Source organism: Mytilus edulis, chromosome 5 (assembly GCF_963676685.1).
Source record: "Mytilus edulis chromosome 5, xbMytEdul2.2, whole genome shotgun sequence".
Classification (NCBI taxonomy): domain Eukaryota; kingdom Metazoa; phylum Mollusca; class Bivalvia; order Mytilida; family Mytilidae; genus Mytilus; species Mytilus edulis.
In genome coordinates this window covers 61,913,526-61,926,560 of record NC_092348.1, presented here as the reverse complement: position 1 = coordinate 61,926,560, position 13,035 = coordinate 61,913,526, and the positions used below count along the sequence as shown (strand labels likewise).

General features: G+C 36.0%; 1 protein-coding gene across 4 annotated transcripts in view; it reads right to left on the bottom strand.

The window, feature by feature from the left end:
- The window catches only part of LOC139524153 (F-actin-monooxygenase mical1-like), a 158,820-nt gene extending 150,622 nt beyond the window's left edge, over positions 1 to 8,198 (bottom strand). For 3 of the 4 annotated variants that reach the window (XR_011664748.1, XM_071318761.1, XM_071318762.1), the window contains exon 1: positions 7,361 to 7,661. The gene's annotated coding sequence lies outside the window, so the exon portion shown is untranslated. Of the gene's footprint in view, positions 1 to 7,360 lie in introns of all 4 variants that reach the window. The other variant, XR_011664747.1, reaches the window with a different exon arrangement.
- Between the last annotated feature and the right edge of the window lie 4,837 nt (positions 8,199 to 13,035).

Sequence of the window (13,035 nt, the reverse complement as noted above, 5' to 3'; positions counted from 1 at the left end):
TATTCCCTATTCCCTATTCGTTACCTATTCGTTACCTATTCCCTATTCCCTATTCGTTACCTATTCGTTACTTATTTGATTTTTAATATCCTTCCCCCTTTTTAATTATGGCATGGAATAGTTTAATATGGCTGCCGTTACCATGGAAACGGCACAATTGTGAAAAAAATGAGCTTTTGGTTTTTGGTGAACTGTTTGGATATGCTTCAACTCAGAATCATCATATTTTAAAACAATGTAGGTGCCCACTATATACAGGTGTTGGATGATTTTGGCGATCATTGGAACTACTATGTTGCCATGGAAACTACACCAAAATTTTCAAAATTCTCAAAATGCTCAAAACTTCATGAAACTTCACAGTAATGATGAGCAACATTGGAGTTGGAATTTCCAAAATAGGTCTTGTTACCATGGAAACAATGCAAAAAGGTAAAAAATTTCAAAAATAAGAATTTTCCGCAAACTGGATGAAACTTTACAGGAATGGTAACTGGCATAGGCAGAGTTGGATTTTGAAGTTAGAATTTTCAAAATGGCCGCCGTAACCATGGAAACAGCAAAAATATCAAAAATTCAAAATGTTCAAACTTAATGAAACTTTGCAAAAATGTTACTAGACATCTGTAGATGCTCTCTTTGACTTTGGAATTGTCAAAATGGCTGTCGCTCACCTGGTAATAGGGGGAAGGGGTGCCTTCCGTTATTGCTAGCAATTACAAATCTAGTTGTTAATAGTCTTACATATGGTAATAGTTCTGAATTGGTTGAGGTAAAATGATCTTTTTATGACCTATTTATATGTGTTTGTGCTCAACCGATCCTTTTACTTCATGTTCGATACGCATTTGTTCCTTACTTGTTTTTTATACGTTCTACCTTTTAACTGCGTTATGTCCGTATGTTTGAAGATGGATCTTGGTTCGACGGGATGAAATCACCGTGTTAGCGCTTGCGTAAAAACGAAGATGTGGTATGATTACCAATGAGACAACACTCCACATTAGACCAAAATGACACAGAAATTATCAACTATAGTTCACTGTACGGCCTTCAACAATGAGCATAGCCCAAACCGTGTAGTCACCTATAAAAGGCCCAGACATGACAACCTCATACAATTCAAACAACAAAACTGACGGCCGTATTTCATATACAAAAAAATAAACGGAAATATGTAACACAAAAACAAACGATAACTACTTAATTTCAGGCTCTTGTCTAGGGACAGGCACATACTTACATAATGTGGTAGAGTTAAACATGTAAGCAGGGTGTGCATCGTTTCGGAGCATGCTATTACCTTGTTTAATTCGTTCCATCACTCGCTTATAATTCGCTTATAATACGTGTATCTTACGTTGCACCTTTTAAAACATGATTTTCAATTGTTTTGTTGTCTCTGGTGGAAGATTTGGGCTCTTAGAGGTGATATAACTCTATAAGTGCATTTGTATCCGTTCCAGCGGTCGGATAATACCCTGTTAAATATTCGTTACTAATTCGCTTTTAAAAAGTTTGTTGTACGTTGCACCTTTTAGAAAAGGATTTCCAATTGTGTTCATATCTCTGGTGGTAATAATGTGTTCTTATAGATGAAATACCCTATAAGCGCATATGTACTCGTTCTAGCGATCGGTTAATACCCTGTTACCTATTCGTTACCTATTCGTTACCTATTCACTTATAGTACGTTTGTTGTACGTTGCACCTTTTAGAAAGGATTTTCAATTAAATTCATATCTCTGATGGTAACAATGTGTTCTTAGAGATGAAATGACCCCATTAGAGCGCATGTACCCGTTCCAGCGCTCGGTAAATAACCTGTTACCTATTCGTTACTTATTCGCTTTTAATGCGCGGGGTATACGGTGCACCTTGAAATAAATCGTTTTTTAATTGTGTTCAGGTCTCTGGTGGTAAGAATGTGTTCTTAGAGATGAAATTACCCTATTAGCGCGCATGTACCCGTTCCAGCGCTCGGTTAATACCCTGTTACCTATTCGTTACCTATTCGTTACCTATTCGCTTATAATACATTTTTTTATACGTTGCACCTGTTAGAAAAGGATTTTCAATTATGTCCAGGTCTCAGACGGTAACAATGTGTTCTTAGAGATGAAATGACCCCATTAGAGCGCATGTACCCGTTCCAGCGCTCGGTAAATAACCTGTTACCTATTCGTTACCTATTCGCTTTTAATGCGCGGGGTATACGGTGCACCTTGAAATAAATCGTTTTTTAATTGTGTTCATGTCTGGTGGTAAGAATGTGTTCTTAGAGATGAAATTACCCTATTAGCGCGCATGTACCCGTTCCAGCGCTCGGTTAATACCCTGTTACCTATTCGTTACCTATTCGTTACCTATTCGCTTATAATATATTTTTTTATACGTTTCACCTGTTAGAAAAGGATTTTCAATTATGTCCAGGTCTCAGACGGTAACACTGTGTTCTTAGAGATGAAATGACCCCATTAGAGCGCATGTACCCGTTCCAGCGCTCGGTAAATAACCTGTTACCTATTCGTTACCTATTCGCTTTTAATGCGCGGGGTATACGGTGCACCTTGAAATAAATCGTTTTTTAATTGTGTTCAGGTCTCTGGTGGTAAGAATGTGTTCTTAGAGATGAAATGACCCTATTAGCGCGCATGTACCCGTTCCAGCGCTCGGTTAATACCCTGTTATCCATTCGTTACCTATTCGTTACCTATTCGCTTATAATACATTTTTTTATACGTTTCACCTGTTAGAAAAGGATTTTCAATTATGTCCATGTCTCAGGTGGTAACAATGTGTTCTTAGAGATGAAATTACCCTATTAGCGCTCATGTACCAGTTCCAGTGCTCGGTAAATAATCTTGTTACCTATTCGTTACCTATTCGCTTTTAATGCGCGGGGTATACGCTGCAACTTGAAATAAATCGTGTTTTAATTGTGTTCATGTCTCAGGTGGTAACAATGTGTTCTTAGAGATGAAATGACCCCATTAGAGCGCATGTACCCGTTCCAGCGCTCGGTAAATAACCTGTTACCTATTCGTTACCTATTCGCTTTTAATGCGCGGGGTATACGGTGCACCTTGAAATAAATCGTTTTTTAATTGTGTTCAGGTCTCTGGTGGTAAGAATGTGTTCTTAGAGATGAAATGACCCTATTAGCGCGCATGTACCCGTTCCAGCGCTCGGTTAATACCCTGTTACCTATTCGTTACCTATTCGTTACCTATTCGTTACCTATTCGCTTATAATACATTTTTTTATACGTTTCACCTGTTAGAAAAGGATTTTCTAACAGGTGAAACGTATAAAAAAATATATTATAAGCGAATAGGTAACGAATAGGTAACAGGGTATTAACCGAGCGCTGGAACGGGTACATGCGCGCTAATAGGGTAATTTCATCTCTAAGAACACATTGTTACCACCAGACATGAACACAATTAAAAAACGATTTATTTCAAGGTGCACCGTATACCCCGCGCATTAAAAGCGAATAGGTAACGAATAGGTAACAGGTTATTTACCGAGCGCTGGAACGGGTACATGCGCTCTAATGGGGTCATTTCATCTCTAAGAACACATTGTTACCGTCTGAGACCTGGACATAATTGAAAATCCTTTTCTAACAGGTGAAACGTATAAAAAATGTATTATAAGCGAATAGGTAACGAATAGGTAACGAATAGGTAACAGGGTATTAACCGAGCGCTGGAACGGGTACATGCGCGCTAATAGGGTCATTTCATCTCTAAGAACACATTCTTACCACCAGAGACCTGAACACAATTAAAAAACGATTTATTTCAAGGTGCACCGTATACCCCGCGCATTAAAAGCGAATAGGTAACGAATAGGTAACAGGTTATTTACCGAGCGCTGGAACGGGTACATGCGCTCTAATGGGGTCATTTCATCTCTAAGAACACATTGTTACCACCTGAGACATGAACACAATTAAAACACGATTTATTTCAAGTTGCAGCGTATACCCCGCGCATTAAAAGCGAATAGGTAACGAATAGGTAACAAGATTATTTACCGAGCACTGGAACTGGTACATGAGCGCTAATAGGGTAATTTCATCTCTAAGAACACATTGTTACCACCTGAGACATGGACATAATTGAAAATCCTTTTCTAACAGGTGAAACGTATAAAAAAATGTATTATAAGCGAATAGGTAACGAATAGGTAACGAATGGATAACAGGGTATTAACCGAGCGCTGGAACGGGTACATGCGCGCTAATAGGGTCATTTCATCTCTAAGAACACATTCTTACCACCAGAGACCTGAACACAATTAAAAAACGATTTATTTCAAGGTGCACCGTATACCCCGCGCATTAAAAGCGAATAGGTAACGAATAGGTAACAGGTTATTTACCGAGCGCTGGAACGGGTACATGCGCTCTAATGGGGTCATTTCATCTCTAAGAACACAGTGTTACCGTCTGAGACCTGGACATAATTGAAAATCCTTTTCTAACAGGTGAAACGTATAAAAAAATATATTATAAGCGAATAGGTAACGAATAGGTAACAGGGTATTAACCGAGCGCTGGAACGGGTACATGCGCGCTAATAGGGTAATTTCATCTCTAAGAACACATTCTTACCACCAGACATGAACACAATTAAAAAACGATTTATTTCAAGGTGCACCGTATACCCCGCGCATTAAAAGCGAATAGGTAACGAATAGGTAACAGGTTATTTACCGAGCGCTGGAACGGGTACATGCGCTCTAATGGGGTCATTTCATCTCTAAGAACACATTGTTACCGTCTGAGACCTGGACATAATTGAAAATCCTTTTCTAACAGGTGCAACGTATAAAAAAATGTATTATAAGCGAATAGGTAACGAATAGGTAACGAATAGGTAACAGGGTATTAACCGAGCGCTGGAACGGGTACATGCGCGCTAATAGGGTAATTTCATCTCTAAGAACACATTCTTACCACCAGAGACCTGAACACAATTAAAAAACGATTTATTTCAAGGTGCACCGTATACCCCGCGCATTAAAAGCGAATAAGTAACGAATAGGTAACAGGTTATTTACCGAGCGCTGGAACGGGTACATGCGCTCTAATGGGGTCATTTCATCTCTAAGAACACATTGTTACCATCAGAGATATGAATTTAATTGAAAATCCTTTCTAAAAGGTGCAACGTACAACAAACGTACTATAAGTGAATAGGTAACGAATAGGTAACGAATAGGTAACAGGGTATTAACCGATCGCTAGAACGAGTACATATGCGCTTATAGGGTATTTCATCTATAAGAACACATTATTACCACCAGAGATATGAACACAATTGGAAATCCTTTTCTAAAAGGTGCAACGTACAACAAACTTTTTAAAAGCGAATTAGTAACGAATATTTAACAGGGTATTATCCGACCGCTGGAACGGATACAAATGCACTTATAGAGTTATATCACCTCTAAGAGCCCAAATCTTCCACCAGAGACAACAAAACAATTGAAAATCATGTTTTAAAAGGTGCAACGTAAGATACACGTATTATAAGCGAATTATAAGCGAGTGATGGAACGAATTAAACAAGGTAATAGCATGCTCCGAAACGATGCACACCCTGCTTACATGTTTAACTCTACCACATTATGTAAGTATGTGCCTGTCCCTAGACAAGAGCCTGAAATTAAGTAGTTATCGTTTGTTTTTGTGTTACATATTTCCGTTTATTTTTTTGTATATGAAATACGGCCGTCAGTTTTGTTGTTTGAATTGTATGAGGTTGTCATGTCTGGGCCTTTTATAGGTGACTACACGGTTTGGGCTATGCTCATTGTTGAAGGCCGTACAGTGAACTATAGTTGATAATTTCTGTGTCATTTTGGTCTAATGTGGAGTGTTGTCTCATTGGTAATCATACCACATCTTCGTTTTTACGCAAGCGCTAACACGGTGATTTCATCCCGTCGAACCAAGATCCATCTTCAAACATACGGACATAACGCAGTTAAAAGGTAGAACGTATAAAAAACAAGTAAGGAACAAATGCGTATCGAACATGAAGTAAAAGGATCGGTTGAGCACAAACACATATAAATAGGTCATAAAAAGATCATTTTACCTCAACCAATTCAGAACTATTACCATATGTAAGACTATTAACAACTAGATTTGTAATTGCTAGCAATAACGGAAGGCACCCCTTCCCCCTATTACCAGGTGAGCGACAGCCATTTTGACAATTCCAAAGTCAAAGAGAGCATCTACAGATGTCTAGTAACATTTTTGCAAAGTTTCATTAAGTTTGAACATTTTGAATTTTTGATATTTTTGCTGTTTCCATGGTTACGGCGGCCATTTTGAAAATTCTAACTTCAAAATCCAACTCTGCCTATGCCAGTTACCATTCCTGTAAAGTTTCATCCAGTTTGCGGAAAATTCTTATTTTTGAAATTTTTTACCTTTTTGCATTGTTTCCATGGTAACAAGACCTATTTTGGAAATTCCAACTCCAATGTTGCTCATCATTACTGTGAAGTTTCATGAAGTTTTGAGCATTTTGAGAATTTTGAAAATTTTGGTGTAGTTTCCATGGCAACATAGTAGTTCCAATGATCGCCAAAATCATCCAACACCTGTATATAGTGGGCACCTACATTGTTTTAAAATATGATGATTCTGAGTTGAAGCATATCCAAACAGTTCACCAAAAACCAAAAGCTCATTTTTTTCACAATTGTGCCGTTTCCATGGTAACGGCAGCCATATTAAACTATTCCATGCCATAATTAAAAAGGGGGAAGGATATTAAAAATCAAATAAGTAACGAATAGGTAACGAATAGGGAATAGGGAATAGGTAACGAATAGGGAATAGGGAATAGGTAACGAATAGGCAACGAATAGGGAATAGGGAATAGGTAACGAATAGGTAATGAATAGGGAATAGGGAATAGGTAACGAATAGGTAACGAATAGGGAATAGGGAATAGGTAACGAATAGGCAACGAATAGGGAATAGGGAATAGGTAACGAATAGGAAATAGGGAATAGGTAACCAACTTGACGCCCATGTTTTCAGTGAATTTTCGAGGATTCCACTACTACGACTATCCCAATATTTTCACAGCTGTTAGATGAAAAAAATCATCTTTTTCTCATATATGTTTATTCTAAAATGTGAATGTCCGATTATAGTACTTGATAAAGATGAAAGCGGTCAACTGAATATACTTACATGACTTACAATATTTTGTCGAGGAATTGTGTGTTAAAATATTATTTACAAACAAACATTTACATATATATTATTGTATATTTATTAACCATGTTAACATCAGGAAATTTACATAATTATGTTACTTACGTGACAGAATGTCTATACGTGTATCAACTGCAAAGGTAATTCTCTCAATGACAAAAAAACTGATGACCTAGATATTGGCAAATATATCGGATATATCAGGCATATGACATATAACCGTAGGTGTTTTCCAGTCTTTTTAAAAATAGAAAGTCAATAATCATGCTAGTGACTTACAATCACTTGCACTTGTTTATCCCTTAATCATATGATCATGATTCACACTGATAACAAATATATATAAGAAGATGTGGTATGAGTGCCAATGAGACAACTCTCCATTCAAGTCATAATTTGTAAAAGTAAATGTATCTGTGGTGTTTAACTTATTTATCATCGTGCATAAAAGGAAAATACGTTTGAAGTCCTAAATAAATATAAATTGTGTATTTCTCAATGTTACTTAAGTACTTTCTTAATCTCATATATAAAGTACATATACAATGTACCGTGTTCATCACAGCTGCAACATACATGTAGACATCTGACGATTGATTTTGTGGTTTAATAAAAGTATTATAAGATGAAATTTCTTTGTTTTGGAAACATTCATGAATCACGCTTTTTATTTAAAAAAAAAAGTTAATTCGACGAAAAGGTCATCTAGTTTAAAAACATATTTAAAGTGATTTCGCTGTCCGGGTACACTTTCTGAAAATCAACTTGGCTCGACTGGTCGCATTTTACTATCAAAATATGATTAACTTGTCAAAAGTTTGTAGGAGTCTAGTTAAAGTCAGTGCTTCACTATATCTCATTAACTACAGTACTTATTATGAGAGTAAGTCCACGTTTGGTATTAGTATTAAAATGTTAGCTACTTGTCGTGCTGTTCGTGTATCTGTCATATGAAAATACGAAGACACTTAAATAAATTTAAGATTGACCAATGAGACGTCCTCCAATAGTGACCAAATGACGTAGGAGTTGACAACAATTAGACTAAATCTTGTTTTTATTTGTCTCATTTAATGGTCATTATTCACTGTGACGTGCATTTTCTCTAAACTAAAATTGAGAATGGTAATGGGGAATGTGTCAAAGAGACAACAACCCGACCAAAGAGCAGAAAACTACGGAAGCCGGTTAGTGTCAGGGTGGATTTTTTTTTAGGTCGTTATAACGAATTAGCTCGCTTGTTATAATGACTTAGCTAATCTAACTCGTTATATTAATTTAGCTTAGTTGTTTAAACGAGTTAAGCTAAGTTGCTATAACGAGTTAGATTAGCTAAACATTATAACAAGTTAGCTAAGTTGTTTAAACGATTTAGCTAAGTTGTTAAAACGAGTTAGCTAAGTTGTTAAAACGAGTTAGCTAAGTTGTTAAAACGAGTTAGCTAAGTCGTTATAACAAGCGAGCTAAGTCGATATAACGACTTGAAAATAAAACTCCGACCTGAAACTAACCGGCTTCCGTAGAAAACAGCCGAGGGCCACGGAATTAATTTAATCATTCAACAAAGCGAGAAAATCCAGCACCCGTTGGCGTGCTTCAGCTGGCCCCTAAACAAAAATGTGTACTATTTCAGTGATAATGGACGTTATACTTAACTCCAAAACATATAAATGAACTACAATTAAAAATCATACAAGACTAACAAAGGCCATTGGCTTCTGACTTAGGATAGGCGCAAAAATGTGGCGGGGTCAAGTTTAACATGTTTTGTGAGATCTCAACCCTCCTCTTATACATCTATCCAATGAAGAACTAGTACACATTTTTGTTTAGGGACCAGCTGAAGTCCTTCGTGTGCGAGGTTTCCTCGCGGCTGTCTTGAAGACCCATTGGTAGTCTTCGGCTGTCTTCTGTCTTTCGGTCGGGTTGTTGTCTCTTTGACACATTCCCCATTTCCATTCTCAATTTTATAAATTCTAACAAGTTCTACTCCTAACAAATAAAGAGTCAAAATAATTCATTTCAGAATCCAGAAAATAAAAAGAACTAAACCAAATATTTTCTGAACTTTTTAAAACCAATGACCATAATTTTTTGAACGTCCTTTAATCTTTACTAAAATTAAATGTATTATCGTTTCATTTCACGTCTTCAAGGTTGTAACAAAATTTTAGTGTATTTTCGAACATTTAACATGTTTAACCAAATTATAATTATAAATGCCGAAAGATGCATTTTTGGCAGAAGTTAGCAATAAAAGTGGGTTCATTGAATTAATTGATAGGACATTGTAAAAATAAAATCGAAAAACTAATGGAAGTTATTTTATAAAAAAAAGTACTTTCACTGAGATACAGATGTATTTATCAAAGTTGTACAAAAATCGAACAAAAATGTTGTTTTGTTTATAGTTGACAAATGTTTGATTATCATTCATAGTAAGGTCAGTTCAATTGGGACATTGAGTTAATGCACGAGTAAAATCAGTTGGTTTTCAAATCATTCGAGTCAATGCTCATTGCAGTCAAAGTGTACAGTAGCATTTTGCCAAGTAGACAATATTATAAATGATATTATTTTATTTTCAGATTTGTAGACCACTTGTATGGAGAAACCAGTACCAGTTGCTTAAATTCGGTGTTCTTATACAAACTTCCACAATATTATACAATTTATACTCCTATTGATAATAGCATGTGTTCTTGTCTCTGTAAGTGGTGTCTCCCATGTGAGAGTTTGTGGTTATTTGGTAAATATTTTATGTTCGTTTGAGTTTACGAATTAGAATTTAAAATCAATTTACTTTGCATGGGTAACGATGCAATTCGAAGTAACATTTTACAAACACCTGCAAAATTGACTAAACGTAGGACTGCAAATCAATTATTTAAGAATTGAATGCTGCTTTTTGTAAATTTATTGGGGTGTAAAAGCGTTGACCGAAGTACATTTTGTATGAAGCGCGGAAGCGCTTCATACTAAAAATGTGCGCACGGTCAACGCTTTTACAACCCTATAAAGTTACAAAAAGAAGCATTCAATACTTATAATTACATTTTTAGCTCACCTGGCCCGAAGGGCCGAGTGAGCTTTTCTCATCACTTGGCGTCCGGCGTCCGGCGTCCGTCGTCCGTCGTCCGTCGTCCGGCGTCGTTAACTTTTACAAAAATCTTCTCCTCTGAAACTACTGGGCCAAATCAAACCAAACTTGGCCACAATCATCATTGGGGTATCTAGTTTAAAAAATGTGTGGCGTGACCCGGTCAACCAACCAAGATGGCCGCCACGGCTAAAAATAGAACATAGGGGTAAAATGCAGTTTTTGGCTTATAACTCAAAAACCAAAGCATTTAGAGCAAATCTGACATGGGGTAAAAATGTTTATCAGGTCAAGATCTATCTGCCCTGAAATTTTCAGATGAATCGGTCAATCGGTTGTTGCCCCTGAATTGGTAATTTTGAGGAAATTTTGCTGTTTTTGGTTATTATCTTGAATATTATTATAGATAGAGATAAATTGTAAACAGCAATAATGTTCAGCAAAGTAAGATCTACAAATAAGTCAACATGACCAAAATGGTCAGTTGACCCGTTTAGGAGTTATTGCCCTTTATAGTCAATTTTTAACCATTTTTCGTTAATTAAAGTAATCTTTTACAAAAATCTTCTCCTCTGAAACTACTGGGCCAAATACTTCCAAACTTTAACTGAATGTTCCTTAGGGTATCTAGTTTGTAAATTGTATCCGAAGTTATGATCTATCAACAAACATGGTCGCCATTGCTAAAAATAGAACATAGGGGTAAAATGCAGTTTTTGGCTTATAACTCAAAAACCAAAGCATTTTGAGGAAATCTGACATGGGATAAAAATGTTTATTAGGTCAAGATCTATCTGCCCTGAAATTTTCAGATGAATCGGTCAATCGGTTGTTGGGTTGCTGCCCCTGAATTGGTAATTTTGAGGAAATTTTGCTGTTTTTGGTTATTATCTTGAATATTATTATAGATAGAGATAAACTGTAAACAGCAATAATGTTCAGCAAAGTAAGATCTACAAATAAGTCAACATAACCAAAATGGTCAGTTGACCCGTTTAGGAGTTATTGCCCTTTATAGTCAATTTTTAACCATTTTTCGTAAATTAAAGTAATCTTTTACAAAAATCTTCTCCTCTGAAACTACTGGGCCAAATTAATCCAAACTTGGCCACAATCATCTTTGGGGTATCTAGTTTATAAAATGTGTGGCGTGACCTGGTCAACCAACCAAGATGGCCGCCACCGCTAAAAATAGAACATAGGGGTAAAATGCAGTTTTTGGCTTATAACTCAAAAACCAAAGCATTTTGAGGAAATCTGACATGGGATAAAATTGTTTAATAGGTCAAGATCTATCTGCCCTGAAATTTTCAGATGAATCGGTCAATCGGTTGTTGGGTTGCTGCCCCTGAATTGGTAATTTTGAGGAAATTTTGCTGTTTTTGGTTATTATCTTGAATATTATTATAGATAGAGATAAATTGTAAACAGCAATAATGTTCAGCAAAGTAAGATCTACAAATAAGTCAACATGACCAAAATGGTCAGTTGACCCCTTTAGGAGTTATTGCCCTTTATAGTCAATCTTTAACCATTTTTCATAAATCTAAGTAATCTTTTACAAAATCTCCACTGAAACTACTAGGCCACAATCATCTTTGGGGTATCTAGTTTGTAAAATGTGTCCGATGACCTGGCCATTCAACCAAGATGGCCGCCACGGCTAAAAATAGAACATAGGGGTAAAAGGCAGTTTTTGGCTTATAACTATGAAACCAAAGCATCTAGAGCAAATCTGACAAGAAGTTAAATTGTTAATCAAGTCAATATCTATCTGCCCTGAATTTTTCAGATGAATTGGACAACTGGTTGTTGGGTTGCTGCCCTCCAATTGGTAATTTTTAAAGAAATTTTGCCGTTTTTTGTTATCTTGAATACTATTATAGATAGCGATAAACTGTAAACAGCAATAATGTTCAGCAAAGTAAGATCTACAAATAAGTCAACATGACCTAAATGGTCAATTGACCCCTTAAGGAGTTATTGCCCTTTATAGTCAATTTTTAACAATTTTCATTAATTTGGTAAATTTATGTTAATTTTTACCAAATATAGTTCTCTGTTACTAATGGGCAAAGTTCATGATAGATATAATTGTAAGAAGCAAAATCGTTCAGTAAAGTAAGAACTTCAAACACATCACCATCACCAAAATACAATTTTGTCATGAATCCATTTGTGTCCTTTGTTTAATATGCACATAGACCAAGGTGAGCGACACAGGCTCTTTAGAGCCTCTAGTTTTTAGCTAGAATCATGAAAACACGATTTTTATCAAGTTTTCATTTAATTTACCTGTGCACTTTATTGTGGGACCTCGTGTCATCATGAATGATAAATGTTATTGTCTAATACAATTGTTTCAGGAATAGCACGAGATGTGCAGTTGGCCAATCAGAATAACGTATTATAATGAAACATACATCTAATGTAATTATATACATATAATTGCATTAGATGTATGTTTCACTATAATACGTAATTATGATTGGCTAACTGCACATCACGTGTTATTCCTTAAGCAATTACTCAATAAAACTTTTCATTCATGATAACACGAGGTCCCACAATAAAGTGCACAAGTGAATTAAATTAAAAAAATACTAAAATTCGAGTTTTCATGATCCTAGCTAAAAAATGTAAGTATTGAATGCTTCCTTTTGTAACTTCATAGGGTTGT